This window comes from Ovis aries, chromosome 18 (assembly GCF_016772045.2).
Source record: "Ovis aries strain OAR_USU_Benz2616 breed Rambouillet chromosome 18, ARS-UI_Ramb_v3.0, whole genome shotgun sequence".
NCBI classification, from domain to species: domain Eukaryota; kingdom Metazoa; phylum Chordata; class Mammalia; order Artiodactyla; family Bovidae; genus Ovis; species Ovis aries.
In genome coordinates, this window is record NC_056071.1 from 40,856,808 (window position 1) to 40,871,899 (window position 15,092).

The 15,092-nt window shown below is 37.6% G+C and overlaps 1 protein-coding gene across 3 annotated transcripts in view; it reads left to right on the plus strand.

Moving 5' to 3' along the window:
- AKAP6 (A-kinase anchoring protein 6) overlaps positions 1–15,092 on the plus strand; it is a 501,319-nt gene that overhangs the window by 381,057 nt on the left and 105,170 nt on the right. The window lies entirely within an intron of this gene.

Sequence of the window (15,092 nt, forward strand, 5' to 3'; positions counted from 1 at the left end):
TAAGTCAATGCATTTGCGTGTGATTTAAGAAAACTGGCTTGGAACTCACATATTGATTGCAGGCAATCCATCTAATAACTATTTATATTGTTTTCCATGTCTGTTAATTCACCCTTAGCCTACTGTGTTTCACCGATTCTGCTTAAATTGTCTTAGAAGTTCTTGCAAAACAGTCATGTGAGTTTGACTTGAAAAAATGGTTGCAATATTCACAGTGTCTGAAAAAGCAGTTGGGGAGGGTAGAGGGACTTTCCACTGAAATATCAGACTGCAGTAAATCTTCCTCATTTAGGCAATTTTTATTGGAGTAATTCTGACAGTTGTCATCCTTGAATTGCTTTGAGCATATGGCATATTTCAAAGAGCAGATTGTGAATCATAAAAAATAAAATTAATAACTAACCACAGAATCAGCAACAGTATAATGACAAGAAACAACTACCCTCTAGCTTTTTAAAATTTCTTATAGAATAAGAAGTACATTCAAGGTCAAATAGAAGTTGTCTTCTTTCTTCTCCAATTTTTTATCATTTTAAATTACCTTTCTATAATATATTATTTTAACTTTTACTTCCTCTAAAGAGACATATTTATTTTCAAGGGTGTGGTAGACTTTAATTTGTGTCCCCTGGGAATCATCTTAGTTAACAGAAGATATAAGCTCCCTAGGGACTCAGCAAACGGTGATATTTTACTCCCTAAAGAATTCTGCCCAACATTAATCAAGTTTGTTGACTGCTAGCTGTTTCCTATATGGATAGCTGTCCACAGTAGCCACAAAGCTACCATCGTCTGGCAGCACATATTGTTAGGATAACAATTTCAACCTAATGTAACCAAAGTGAGATGATTTTGTATCTCATGCCAGGATCAAGACTTGCATATGAAAGATGCCTGTAAATCTATATTAATTGTTTGTTAATATTTGCTTTATCCCAAAGACTTAAGCATTAAAAGTCTAGGTAAAAAAGAAAATATAATAATATGAAAGTTATCTAATCATAAGCCATTATCTCAGAGTTTACTGCATCCATGATGCTAAAGTTCTTTTTCTTGGTGCATTTTGTATTTTGCACATAAACCACTATTTTTTTAGAAACAGTGCTCTTCTTTGTCAAAATCCCATTCATATAATTTACATCACAATTAATAGGAAATCACTGAACAAAAAGTGCAGTCTTCTTTTGCTTGTGGTTTCCTTGTTAAGTGCTCTGCCTGCGAATTTCCATTCTGGCGTATTGAAGGCCATTATTCCTCCCACTCAGTACTTCTGGAGTATAGTACTTTTCCAAACATTTTGGTACTGGGGTTCTTCATTTGTGACTCGTCTCAGTATATCTAAGCTCACTAGACTTGCACTAATTTTTCATTTGGCTTATAAACAAATTACAGATTAGGTTAGAAACCAAAGGCAATGCTACAGGTTTATGGAGTGTCTCTCTTTATATAAGCTTCCAAATTATTCCAGAAGTTTAGAAATCTCCAAAACAGTCTTGAGGATATTGATGAAGGACTCATTTAGAAATTGGGGTGGCTGCTGAGTTAGAAAAACTAATGGCAGAAAATTAATTTCAGACCTTTGCCAAGAATCCCCAGGGATTCTCAGGTTAGGTCAATGTTTCCAGTGTCCCATTTCTCTGTCTAATCTGCTTTTCTAGGAATCAATTCAACTAGTGCCTTGGGAAAGTGAGATTTGGAGCCAGTGGATCACAGAGACCCCTAAAGGACTAAAGCTTTTCAGTTGGTCCCCAGACCTTTCTAGGCTTTTGATACCATTTGAATCTACCTTATTCATTTTTAATCTTAAGATTTGTTGGCCCTAAAAATTACCAACATGTCCTCAGCCTTTTTCACCAGGGGCACCATCGGCATTTGGGACAAAAAAATTCATTTGTAGGTCTGTTCCTTCCACTACAGGGTATTTGTGATTCGTGTTCCTCCAATCATCATGACAACTCAATAGGACACCCAACTCTTTTCACAGAATTTTCATCTATCTCAGCTTGTCTATGTCATGTTCGTTTGATAAAATGCTTGTATAACTGAGAAAAATGCTTTCCACTGGTATTCTTTGTGTTATTTAACAAAGCATCTTATCTAATTGATATTGAACTAATAATCGTTGAGTTATAACAATTAAGGATGATATTGAAACTCACTATCCCTGCTATTAATGAAAAGAATGACAGTGAACAGCTTTTAAGAGAGACTTCAACTAAGTTACGGTACATTCCCAGGAACTGTAGATCAGGACAGGTATTCCTGTTATCACAGAATTTGAGACTTTTGTCCTCCTCTCCCTGGTGAGGAGTAGGGCTCTCTCTATTTCATCATTCAGCTGATTTCCTGGTATGGAGAGGCATGCCCACACCCCAGTTCTGCATTGCTCAGTCCTAGGTTGATCCCTGAAGTTCACCTTTGTAACTGTTACTTTAGAGGAATATAGTAAGATGGTAGTCAGAGAGTAGGAAGTTGTTTTATTTTATTTTATTTTTTTTAATTAACATTTTCAGTATTAGGTACAACCTTCCTGACTTTACTTTATATTCTTGTCTCTGCTGGAAAATCATGTGACTCCTAGATATGGAACTTCAGATAAAGACCAGACAATTCATTCAGCAGACCTCCTGAGTGGAGCACGTTTTGTAATATCTTGGTTACCCTAAAACACCAGAATGCTCAAGGAACTTTGAAGGGGAAAGAATTAGTTTTGAAAGGCAAAGAATACGTTGATGCAATCTCACATAATTTAGATCCTTAATATTACAATGGGCTATAAAGTGGATTATCTGTTTAAAAAATTTCTTGTTATTTTCAGATTGTTAGAAATTTAAAATCATTTTCTTTCTGATTAGTTTTAAATTGCTGGGCCCTAAGAATGACCTGATTCTTGTTAAAAAGTAACCACTCCCTTAAATATATTTTCTTCTTTGTTTGGAGATAGTGAGACATGCTGCCAATGTCTGTCCTTTCTCCTTCTTGGTCTGGCTCAGCGTCAGCATGGGGATCTTCTGAAGCTGTTTTCTAATAAACAATGGCAGTATCATCAGCTTAGAAAACACAAAGGTAGTCTTTTCTCGTTTCTTTCTTCCTCAATCTGAGAATCACTTCCAAGGAGAATTTACTCCCACTCTCTCACTTTCTTTCTCTTCATTCCTCCTACCTTCCTAAGTAGGACAATTTAATTTGTCAAAAGTAACACCGTGATTTTGAAAGTTCAGCTCCTATTTGGACTAGCATTACGAAGCCAGAATTCCTAATCACAGGGAGCTGTCACTCTGCTGGTCTGCATGTGCATTAACTATTAATGGAGAAATATTTAAAACCCACTTGCCAAGGAAAAGCTTTATTTTCCATTCCTACAGATCAAAGGTGGCATTATTCGTGGGCTCAGAGAAGCTCAGGACAGCTCCTCCCCCATCCTGTACATTTTATAAATTGAGTGACCTGGAAGCATCTCCACGATGGGAGAGTTGGAGCCAGCTGGGCCTGTTGCTGCTGTCTGCAGCAGAGGCAGCCAGTCCTGGAGGGCCGAGAGGCTGCGCCCTGCAGCAGCTTCATTCTAGGGCCCGGAGCACTGCCGTCTCTGCTACTTACAGAGCACAGGTGACAGAGCCCCTAGTCATGCTGCATGTTTCAGAGATGAAGGGTTAATTCCAAGAGCCAGATTCAGGAGTTATGGGCTGGTGTTTATAGTTATTGTTGAACAAGAGCTGTTTTCAGATAATATGAAAGTGAAAGTGTTAGTCGCTCAGTCTGGTCCAACTCTCTGTGACGCCATGGACTGTAGCCCACCAGGCCCCTCTGTCCATGGAATTCCCCCAGCAAGAATACTGGAGTGGGTTGCCATGCCCTTCTCCAGGGGATTTTCCCGACTCAGGATTTGAACCTGGGTCTCCCGCACTGCAGGCAGATTCTTTACCTTCTAAGCCACAAGGGAAGCCCTCAGATAGTATGAAGCTCACTAAAATACTATATTTAGAGATTTGTACCTTGAGTGAATGCCTTAGCTATTCCACATCAGTAAAAGATTAGATTATATTACTTCTAAGGGGTTAAAAATAACTCTTCTAGCTTAAAAATAATATAATACTGACACTTCAACCAAGATGTATATGCTTTCAGGGAATTTACACTGAAGATGTTGTGCTTAATTTAGGCAGTTAGTTATTCGTGTTTTCTGCTTTTGTGGGAAAAATCCTAGTGTCCTATATCTTTCTCCATTGGTGTAAGTATTATAAAAAATATGTTCTGTGTGAAAAAGGAAAACTCATTCATTCTATATAATACAGTGCTCACTAAACATAGTAATTTTTATTTTGTTATTGCTTTGGGGTTGTTTATAAGACTTCACGGGCTTCCCATGTGGTTCAGTGGTGAAGAATCCACCTGCAGTGTAGGAGCCACAGGAGACATGATTTCAATCCCTGGGTCAGGAAGATTCCCCTGAAGGAGGGCATGGCAATCCACTCCAGTATTCTTGCCTAGAGAGTCCATTGAAAGAAGAACCTGATGGGCTACAGTCCACAGGATTGCAAAGAGTCGAACACGACTGAAGTGACTTAGCATAGCATAAGACTTCACAGGAAAATAATAAAAATATGTTTAATATATAAGTACAAATCAGAACTGGGAAAATATATGTAGGCTGGATTCTGTTTCTGTGAGAAGAGTTAATATGTAGTCACATAGACTATAAAGTCCTACACAACTGCTTAAGATCCTAAAAGTTTTTCTGGGTTTCCTGGTAGTGAAAGCAAAGAGGGAGATATGCTCAGATGATAAATTTACATTTTCCATTAAAAAAAAACATTATATTTCCTTGGAGAAATTAAGTTTATTTTGATACTTAGAAATGAAAATATCTTCTGTTAGGATTTTTTTTTAATATAAGGGATTAAAATGGTACAATAGAGAAATAACTAGCCACAATTATTTCTTACAGGTAGACATAATACTTCTGACAAGTAAATTAGTTATGTTTACTCTGACTCTGTTGCCAGGTAATGCTTGGAGACTTTGAGCACAGCTCTCATCCATAAGTGGCTTTTTTCAATGATAGTTTGGCCAGATGGAATTAATGAAAGGACATCAGTATTATATACTGGAAAAGAAGAGGTCATTTGTAAAATGAGAAAGAAATGTAAACATTGAAGAGATAGAAAAACAGTTGAAATCAGTTAATACAAAGTTAACCAAAGGAGAAAAAGAGTAGAGGAGTAAATTAGGTAGACAAATGAATAGGTAAAAAAATGCTAAAAAATCAAATACAAACAAGCTTTTAAAAACCAAAACACTGAAAAACGAATTTTTTTTTTTTTCCCAGAGGGAAAAAAAGCCAGACAAGAGAAAGGGGTAAATTTTAAAAGGATAAAGTTACTTTAGAGAATTTAGATGTGTATTTATTATAAGACAACCAATGTGACTTTTAAAATAATCATGTGTATGGAATGGGATAAGAAATTCTAGGGAATAAGAAATATAATGTAAAAGAAGAAAAATGGGACATAGTTGACTTATTTTGTTTTTATAACTATTGATGCCAAAATGATGTTGTCATAGCTATGAACCGATCATAGAAAACTGGTTAATCATGCTTGTCCTGTGTTTTGTAAATTCAGCTCTCTGCAATAGTTCTCTTTCATTTTGTTCCGGATTATATTGATTTGTATAATTTTGAATGTGGCTTGAGACCTTTATGCTGAACTTGAGTTCTTAAAAATGTAATGGTAGGCTGGTTCATGGTCCAGGTCACAGTAACTAGGCTTAAAATAGAAGAAAGTCCATTAACTTTTTTTTTAACTTATGTGTTGGTGTACAGAATAGAAGTACTCGTCAAAAAATTAAATTCTGTTAATTAGGCTTTATATTGGAATTTCAATATCCAAATTTTCTACCTTGATTGTTCAAAGGAAGCAAATTACTAGTTAGTGAAGCAGTCAAGGTAAAAATGTACCTGGTATATCAGGCACAAGAACCTACTGATAATTTTTTACCTCTTTCCCAGTAGATTAATTGTAGAGCTTAATTGTATGTTAGATTAAAACTCCATTAAGATAAGAAGAATATGCTTAAAATCATTATAATATTGCAAAAAACATTATCTAATCATTTTTAAAGCAATCAGAATGGAAAAACCTAGGCTGTCTCCACTGCTGTCTAGAAGTGAATTTGTTGTTCCATTTTTTTAAAGTTCAAAAAGTCCTTAGATTTGCTGTCATATTAATTTGGGCTTTGATGAATCAGTGTTTGCTTTGAATACTTTGAATACTTGAATATACATATATGTATATATATATATTTTTTTTTCTTTTTCTTTTTTTTTAGAGAGGGCAAAACTTATCCTGAAAATGTTAGAATAAAAAGTAGATGGATGTGGTTTCTGAACAATATATGAAACACTATTTATGCTAGAGCTTATAATACCTATTTGCACTGCTTTTTTAAAAGGGGAGAAAAAAAAGAAGGATGTTAAGAGAATAGTATGCCAAGAAATAGCTGGCTCTGTGTGCAGAGGGGCAAGGAAGGGAAGCCCCGCCAGCAGTTTTTGTCTCTGGCGGGTGAGCTACTGTCCGGAAGGTGCGTTGGCTCTCTGGGCAGCCTCAGCTGTATTGTACTGCTCCCTCTCTCCCTGGCCTGGCCTGCTCTGGCCTAGAGTGGATCAAACAAGCCGTGGGGAAAGTTCCCCTCATTTGCATCACTTCTAGACAGCCCTGTCGTACTCTCTGCTGACAGGAAATCACTGTCTTTGTCACCTTTTCTCAGGGCCCTCCTTTTGGCAGAGATGGGCCATGTGACCACGCTTAATCACAACAACAGGGCTGGCTCAGGACTCAATGACATGTTTTCCTCAGCACTTCAATAAATGGGGTAGAGGAGTCAGTAGGAAATGACTACATTAATTTCAGAGTGAAAAGATAATTAACACTTGAAGGACTCATGCTACAACCTATGAATTATTATTCAAATTGAAGTTAATTTATCAAAAACTTGTGAAAACTATCTTTCTTAATGTAACTGTTTTTAAAAAATATACCTTAAATAGTAAGATTTGGGCATGTTGGAGGGAGAATGGGAAGAAGGAGGGGAGAGGGGACTTTGAGTGGAGGGTGTAGAGTGTAGGGGGAGGAAGAGAGAGGGCAATCATAGCCAGCATTAGCTATGTTTGAAAAAGCAACTTAAATGGGCTAAAACTTCAACATTTGGGACTGAAGGCTGGAGCATGTAAAACGCTTACTTAGATGATATGAATAGGACACTGGCAAACAAAAGCAGCAGTGTGCTCCTAGAAAACTGTGCTTAAAGGAGTTTCCTTGGCAACAGAAATGCAGTTCCAAAAGTAGACAGAACTTTCCTCAGAAAACATACTATTAATAACAACCTTCCGGAACAACTTGGAACAATTTGACGACTTGGCAATAATAATGCCAAGTGTTCTGCAAATTAATCTAACACATAGCAGTTATGTTTCCCTTGCCCATAATTTTTCTGGGCCTTACCTAGAACTCACTGCTTCTCAGTGGCACAATGTGAAAATTATTTTTAAATGTTGTCATGGAAAATGAAAACAAAAAGAAATGCTAGTGATCAGCAGTGGCTAGTGATTGTGTTCAGCTTTTTGGAAACTACCAGAGAACTTGGTTTAATGAGATGAGTCTATTCCAATTAAAACTATTACTTTTAATATCCAACAAAATACTTGGATAAACAAATCTTGGTACAGGGTTAACAGCCTGAGACTTGCTGTGATGTGAAGCACATCTTGAGGCCATTGGTTATATAAATGTAACACTTCACCCAATACTGCTGGGTGTTATTTTTAAAAGCATCATCATTTCTTGTCAGCCCAGGGAATAAACTAATCTTGGATCTACTTGGCCAATGGGAATCATTTGAATTCTCCTGAAGGCTATACATTGCCAGCCAAGAAAGGAAGAATGTTCCCCTACTCTAACCTTTCCTGAATCCTTGGCTCTAAAGGTTAAAAGTAATCAATATCTCATTGTGCTTCTTGGTTTCAGGGTAATAAGTAATAACCATCATGTTAAAATACAAATGATTACAGATAGCACTTAAATGAGTTGACCTGTTTGGGAGCTTTTTATTAATTGCAATCAGGATAATCCTTTAAGTTTGCTAATAAAATTTTGGATTAAATTGCAAAAATTTCAGCCTTTAACTTTTGAAAAATGACTTTTACTTAATTAGACATGAATCCCCACTTCTGTTAAGCTGCGAGATTTGGCTTTAACTCTACATGTTTATAGATTTCTTCCTAGTTTTATAGAAATGGATAAGAGGACATTTACATTCCTAATAAGAAAAGATGTTTGGTTTACTGTTGTCTTTGGCTCCTGAACTGCTCAATACTATATAAATATATGTTTCAAGTCAGTGAGTTAAGGGAAATGTCCCTCACCTACTTTTTAGTATTTCCTACTTTTAAATTGCTTATCTTTAGTGGATCTATTCATATTTAGGCTAATCTGGTTTGACGCTAGGAAAAAAGTTGTATGTTGTGTGATTAAACTTTACAGACAACTGTGGTAAGAACTGGGGGTTATTTATTTTGCCCCTCCCAAATTGCCAAATTAAAAGATAAAAACCAAATATTGTTTTTAATATTTTATGACATTAACATCTTTTATTGGCATTGGCAAAAGGGTCTTAATATAAAAAGGATAAATGTTAGGTTAATGTTCCATATAATCACATCAAGAAGCCGTTGGTTATGGTAACCATAACTACAAGGAAGTATATGATATGTATGCTATTAAAGCCAAATATTTTATCTTTATTATCATTCTGAGTTTTACAGTTTGTTAGGATTTCATGCGTATATTCCTAAAGCTGGGAGATGAGGCTTCTTGTTGCTGTTGTTTAGTTGCTAAGTCATGTCTGACTTTTTACTACCCCATGGACTGTATCCTGCCAGGCTCCTCTGTTCATGGGATCTCCCAGGGAAGAATACTGGATGGGTTGCTGATGCTAAGTCACTTCAGTCATGTCCGACTCTGTGCGACCCCATAGACAGGAGCCCACTGTCCCTGGGATTATCCAGGCAAGAACACTGGAGTGGGTTGCCATTTCCTTCTCCAATGCATGAAAGTGAAAAGCGAAAGTGAAGTTGCTCAGTCGTGCCCGACTCTTCACGACCCCATGGACTGCAGCCCACCAGGCTCCTCCATCCATGGGATTTTCCAGGCAAGAGTACTGGAGTGGGGTGCCATAGCCATTCACTTTTCCAGGGGATCTTCCCGACCCAGGGATCAAACCTGCATCTCTTGCATGCAGATAGATTCTTTACCACTGAGCCATACTGGAAAGGTAGCTAAATAATGTTTTGGTTATTTCAAAAGAAGTCCTGGTAGCTGTCACAGTAGACTGGCCATTGCCAGCTGTGGGTGGAGCAGGGGGCAGGCAAAGTTCAGCCATAGTGCTTTCACAAACAAACTTGTTAACTTCTTTCTTTTTTTTTTTAAACCTCCTTCCTTCTTGTCCTTGTTTTACTACCATGTCTAACTTTAGAAAGAAGTAGATGTGTGGTTGTCCAAGGGACATAATTTTTAGACTGTTAGGTATTCCCCATCCCAACTATCTTATCCCCATTACTAAATGTCCACACTGCCTTAAATCCCATCCTTGAGATTCATGTCTTTATGGTAAAGTCTTCCCAGGTGATGCTAGTGGTAAGGAAGCTGCTTGCCAGCAGGAGATGGAAGAGACACAGGTTTGATCCCTGGGTCGGGAAGATCCCCTGGAGAAGGGCACGGCAACCCACTCCAGTGTTCTTAAAAGGGCTTCCCAGGTGGCTCAGGTGATAAAGAGTCTGCCTTTAATGCGGGAGACCTGGGTTCAACCCCTGGGTCAGGAAGATCACCTGAAGAAAGGCATGGCAACCCACTCCAGTATTCTTGCCTGAATCCCATGGACAGAGGAGCCGGGTGGATACAGTCCATGCAGTTGCAAGAAGTTATGACTGAGTGAAGACTTGACTCATAAAGACATGGCTGAGTGACTAACACTTTCGCTTTCATAATTTTTAGAGTATTAGGTATTCTCAGTCCAAACCATCTTATCTCCATTACTAAATATCCGCACTGCCTTAAAGCCCATTGTTAAGACTCATTTCTTTATAGTAAAAAAGAATGTACTCTAATGGCAACCCACTCCAGTGTTCTTGCCTGGAGAATCCCAGGGGCGAGGGAGCCTGGTGGGCTGCCGTCTGTGGGGTTGCAGAGAGTCGAACATGACTGAAGCGACTTAGCAGCAGCCGCAGCAGCAGTGTATGGGCAGGGGGAGAATACTATTGAATTCAATGCTAATTTTGTCATCTAGTTTAAATGGAAAGACACTGAGAAGGTAAAATAGAGTGAAAAGTGGGTAGAGAGAAGAAATCTAGAAAAGGAACTAAGGACAGATGCTATCTACTTCACCATTTGATAAGAAGGGAAGTGTGTGTGTGTGTGTGTGTGTGTGTGTGTGTGTGTGTGAGAGAGAGAGAGAGAGAGAGAGAGAGATAGGAGGTAGGAGTAGGATAGTGGGACAAAAGAAAAAAAAAGAACATTGGTCAAATCTTAATATTAGACTGTGTCAGTGCCCTGTACACATTATTGTATTTAATACTTGCCATATGCACATTATTGGATTTAATACTAATGATGATCTTGAATTATTGTCCCCACTTCATGTACTCTGAGCTTGAAATACAGAGAGGTTAACTGGTTAGTCTAAAATAACAGAACTAGTTTCTTAGTCAGGATAGGCTAGGGTTTGCTGAGATAACAAACAGCCCCCAAATCTCAAAGGTTTGAACCTGCAAAAATTAATTTCTCATTACATATTACGCATCCATCACAAGTGAGTTATGGGCTATTCTTGATATTGTTTACTAACTCCAGGACTCAGACTGATAGACTAGTCACCCTCTTATATATTCCCTCAATGTGGCAAAGAGGAAAGAGACTTCTGGAGGGTCTCATTCTGGGTATCAGTCTTCTCCTTGAAAGAAACACATGTCACTTCCTCTCAAAATCATTGGCTTGAACTAATTGCATGGCTCCACCTTATTCCAAATTGGATGGGGAAATTCACCCCCACTATATGCTGGAAGGAAGAAAACTAGAAATATTTGTTGAACTGAACTAGTAACTACCACAAGAAATAAGTAAAGAAGTCAGGGTTTGATCCCAGTTTGGGTAGTTCTAATGCCCATAGTCTTTCTTTCGTATACTGCTTGCCTGCCCACTGTTGCCCTATATCCTCTTCTCTACAACAGGTAAAATTCTTGCAAGAACATTGTTTCCTCCCTCTCTATAAGCTTTTTGTGCTAAGATAGAAAGAAGAAAGTCCTCAATATTTAGATGGTATATCTGCAGAGAAAATGGGCTGGTTCTTTAGCCACTCATCAACCTTTCTTAAACACCTCAGCATCCTAGGGAGGCGTGCTATGTTTTGCCTCACAGAGCCTCCTGTATTTTGTCAGTTTCAGGAAAGCTAAGGCTGAAAATAAATCATTGTGGGAAAGAGATTAAAGGTATCATGACCCTAGAAAGATTTAACCTCATGGATCCTATTATTGGAAAGGGAGTCACTGAAGAAGTGTCCCCTTGGAGAGGTGCTCTAGAGGCATATCATTTGCAGATAAACTACCTTCCCATCCTGTCAAGGAAGCAAGTTCACTTCTCAGAAGCAAGGGCATTCTTAAGCATATTTTTAATAATGTGGGCATTTGTGAAGCTCATACATTCTTAAAATAGGCACTTCTGTGACACTCTGTCCCTAATGAGGCACACTGGACTAAGCCAAGAGGGAAGAGTGGGCTTCCCGCTGAATCTTGATTCGTTTACATAAGACACAATGCACATACACACGTTTTCTTATTCTAAAGCTAGGGAAGAGTCTTCCAGACTAAAATCCTTACTGCTTTTGGGGTTGATTTAAATTTTCCTTCTGAAATTTCTCAGGCCACAGAGCTTCACCTTTCTCCAGAAGGATATCTATACATCCCTGAAACTCAACTGAACTTACTATTTTGGCTGCTTCCTAAGTGGTTGATTCCATATGCTCATAGATATTTGCATAAAAAAGACTTGTGATATTCCCCTTGTCATCTCAACTTAGCCATTGAAACTAGGAAATCTATGCAAGAGAGACACACACACCTAGTTATGCACGCACGTTTATGTGTGCTTATGCTTATGCACACAGATACCAAGTATTAACTTGTTGAATTAAAATAATCTTTCTTCAGGACTGGGTCTAGATAAAGTCAGATTCCTTTGACCAGACATACTGGCTATCCCAAGACATAATTGTGCATATATAAATAACTATATAAATCCTTTCATATATGCCAAGTTTCAGTCTGGAGCTCATTTCTGTGTTATAAATCTTGGCATACTGAATTTTGCTACCTTCATTACAATGAAATTATCCCTTTCAATATTCACAGGTGCCTCCCTGCGAGAGGCCTCCTTGAGATTAATTTAGCCATGAGTACTTTTTATTAATTAAATAACATTTTAAATAGTATGGTAGATTTAGACTTTGTGGACCAAATTTGAGAATGAATGATTATAATTTTTATTAGATTTCACACTCCAAGGGCAAGATTCATGTCTGTGTTGTTTATTGATATATCTCCAATGCCTAGCACAGTACCTCGCACAGAATAGAAATTCAATAAATATATGGTGGGAAACATTTTAACAATAAGGCATTTAATAATCTATTAATTAGATTCTATTGATCAGAGCTATGCTATCAACTCATTAATTTTTCAAGAAGGCAATCCTATTTTCATGTTGTGCTAGTTGAGTCTAAAACTTTATGGCCTCCTTTTATATTATTGGAGAAGGAAATGGCACCCCACTCCAGTATTCTTGCCTGGAGAATCCCATGGACAGAGGAGCCCGGTGGGCTGCAGTCCATGGAGTCACAAAGAGTCCGGCACAACTGAGTGACTAACACTTTATGTTATATATTGAGGTGATAAAAAATTTCATAATTTACATAATTTTCAGTTCTGTAAGATATTACAGAAAACCCCGAATGAGTTTTTCTGGGCAACCCAATAGAAAAGTCAAATTTTCTCTCCTTGAAAAAGAGCCACAAGGGAAGCCCCATGTACATTAAGGACAGTTCTTAATACTCAGAGTACTCAGATTTGTCCAGGCTGGTATCAGGGAGAAAAAGAGGGAGAGAGGGAAAAAAGGACAGTGACATCCATGTCTGAGACAAATGGTACAAAAATGTACAATTAATCACCTGAATTCAATGGCTAGTTTCCAACCCCTTGAACCGTAGTATTCAATGATGTATTCTTGATTATGTAGACAATCTCAGTATAATTGTTCATACGTATGAGGATAACATGAGCCATACAAACGTGAAGCCCCAAAATAGAGCAGTAGGTGTAGGTGAACGTAAACAATCATTTGCAATGTGAAGTATATCAGCACAGTTTGTTCTTGTACTGTCATTAGCAGGAGAGTTTACCGACACTTCCGTTGTATAAAATCCGGTTTGACTTCAGACAACTGTGTGTCTAAAAATGTAATCACGAAGGGGTGAGGAAAAATAATAAGAGATTTGGACTTGGGCTAGCTCTTTAATCCAAGTCCATCATAATGAGGGTGAAGAAAGGAGAAAGACTAAAGGACTGATTCGTCTTTTCAAAGCTGTAGCAAGCTAACTCAGAATAGGAAAATTTAAAAACTGCATTTCACTGCTATAATATCGAGCGAAAGCTGAAATAGAATTTTGAAACTTTCTCCCACTGTTGTATTTAAAAAAAATTAAATTCTTCATTATTTAAAAAAATAATTCTCATATACTGCCATTTATACTTTTTATTTAGGTATTAATTGTAAGCTTTATGATTTTAAACAATAAAGCCAAAGATTAAAAGATGTGCCATTTATTTATTTATTTATTTTAATTAATTAATTAATTTAGTTTTTAAAATTTTAAAATCTTTAATTCTTACAAAGATGTGCCATTTAAAATTAGATTTTGATAAAGATTTGTGATGAATTCACTTCCTGCCCCCATTTGTGTCTACCTTGATATCCTTTGGGGTTTGCTCTCTTCCCATTGAACTTTGTCCTTCCTCCTAAGCTTTCCTCAGCTGGGAAATGGTAAGATTTGAAAATATGCATGAAGAACACTTCTCTCTGTATGATTGTTCTCGCCTCTTCACTCTCTTCAGCCTGGTAACGCTAAAGACCAATTCTGTGAATCTCTAATTTTCTTGTAAGCCACAAAAATCTTCACGTTCATGAAAACTTAAATATAAATGAATCGCTAGAGTTGAGCTAATTGAATTCTTTCTCTGCAACAAGGGAGTATAGCACAAGACCTCAAATTTGGCCAGCATTTTATAACCAGTGTTTTGATGATAGTTTAAGAGGCTCCATTCATCCAAGTTTGGGTTTGAAAAGGAAATAAAGTATGGAAACACTATCAGAGCCTTTTCTGTTTACAAAAAGATCCAAGGATACCATGAATAATGCCAGAAATTTCATGTGACAGCCAGCTCTTGCAGGATTTTTGAGCTCACCAAGTTCAGGAAATACAGTTACAGAAAGCTGGTTGAAGCTCAAAGATTTGTTTAAAAAATTGACTGAAGTGAATAATTGTGTTCCCTGTCCACAATGCTGCTCAGGCCTGTGCCCTCCTGGGTGGATGTCTCCCCAGAGCTGGGTAATATTTGACACTGGAAAAATATTTTGTGAATTGAATCACCCGCTTAATGAGTGTTTTCTCCTGAATCTTCCAAAGTGAATCTTTTAGAGGTTTTGTACCGTTATTTACCCATGGGAAGTGAGAATTTTACCTGGAGTTTCAGGACTGCAAGTGACCTCAAAACGACCTTCATTTCGTTTCCTCTCTTTCAGAGATTGTTTTTTTATCCATTCCAGATAGGAGAGAATTTGTCCTCCATTACAGATCTTTCCAGAGGGAATTCACAACCTTCCATTAAAATGTTTAACAACTCTCCCTGCCCTGAAAGTCTTCTTGTATCTAGTGTAAATCCCTTCCGTGAGGATTTATTGTCCAATCGGCTGGAATCCCTGCTCTGTAATTAA